We start from the raw sequence: 1,526 nt of genomic DNA, 5'->3' as shown, positions 1-1,526 counted from the left end.
CGGGGGCGCCCTGCCCGGGCCCTGCTGAAGGGAGGCGGGAGCAGCTTGTCCCGGGCCGGGCGCTGCAGCCGCCTCCGCCGGGCGAGCAGGGCTGGGCGGGGGTAGACGGGCCACCAGGTGCGGCGGGCAGCCTGCCGCTCCGCTCCGCAGGGCAGGGCAGGGCAGGGGATGCAGTGCCAGTGACACACACACACTGGGCAGGGCAGGGCAGGGCAGGGCAGGGCAAGGGATGCAATGACACACACTCATACACGTGCAGCATGGGATGTAGGCTCACACCCATGCATACACACTGGGCAGGGCAGGGGATACAATGACACGTGTGGCATGGGATGTAGTTTCACACGCGCACACACACACTGGACAGGACAAGGGATGCAGTGACACACACACACACATGGTAGCTGATGCCAGTGATGAATCCTGGCTGGCAAATGCAGCCCTGGTTTAGTGCCTTGCCCAGCTGGCATCAGCTCCCTCTTCCTCCCTGGTTTTTGATGCTACTGGCATTTCCAGGGCAACAGGAAAGCTGGCAGGGAGTGGGGCACTGCCCCTCCATTTCGTTCCCTTGCCATCTCGGTGCTTGGCAGCTTAAAACTGGTGGCACCGAGGTGAGACATCAGCCAGAGGAGGAGGGGCCTGTTGCTGCTGGTGTAAATCTGGAATAACCCCATTAGCTTCCAGAGCCACATGAGAACTGGATTTGGCCCTGTGACTTCCACTGAAGAATCGATAGCAGGAGCCAACGAATTCCCAAGTTACAAAGGTGATGTTTGCGGTACTGGAAAGAAAGAAGAAACCCCCAGAAAGAAACATCGTATCTGAAAGTTTGTTTCTGAATACATTTCCATGCAGAGTTTTCCAGTAGGCGTCAACACTCATTAATGGAAAAAAATAATGTTTGGTTTGATTGGAATGGACTCTTTACTGGGAGAATGAATTCCTGCCTGTAACCGACTCTACCAGTGGTAGGTAATGTTTATAGTGGAAAGACTTCCCCAGGCAGCCCCTAGGGAAAGCCTGCATTTGCTTTCAGAAGGAAAGGTTTTCAGGTGCAGCACAGAAGTCGGAAAGCAAGTCGGTTTTGCAAATAGATTTTTAATCCAGTTTAGCGTCCCACACAGTCACCTGTGAGGGGTGCCCCATGCTACAAGTTGAATTCCAAGGCCAGGTGTCAAAAGAGTTCAGGGTTAGGTTTTTGTAAGGGCTCCATACTCGCAGTTGGAGCCAGATTTTCAAAAAATCTCTGCCCTCAACAGACAGCAGTGTCCTGCAGTCTTTTAAAAATGCGGTCCCAGTTGCAAAATTCCATGGGTTATCTGTACAGAGCATAGAGTGACTCCTAACAACCCCACAAATTGGAAAAAAAAATTCCCCTTGGTTAAGAACAAAAGGAACATGCACAGAAATTAATAACAATGGCTTTTTCTTGCACTGACTTTTAGTTACAGGAGCCTTCAGTCTCACATGATCATTCATCAGAAGAAACTCCGTTGAAAGTCTTTCTGAAAGATCTACTTTAGTTG

The sequence above is a fragment of the Gavialis gangeticus genome, unplaced genomic scaffold, assembly GCF_001723915.1.
Source record: "Gavialis gangeticus isolate Ggan-Ray unplaced genomic scaffold, GavGan_comp1, whole genome shotgun sequence".
NCBI lineage: Eukaryota > Metazoa > Chordata > Crocodylia > Gavialidae > Gavialis > Gavialis gangeticus.
The sequence above is the reverse complement of the archived record's forward strand: the minus strand, read 5'-3'. Positions refer to the sequence as shown.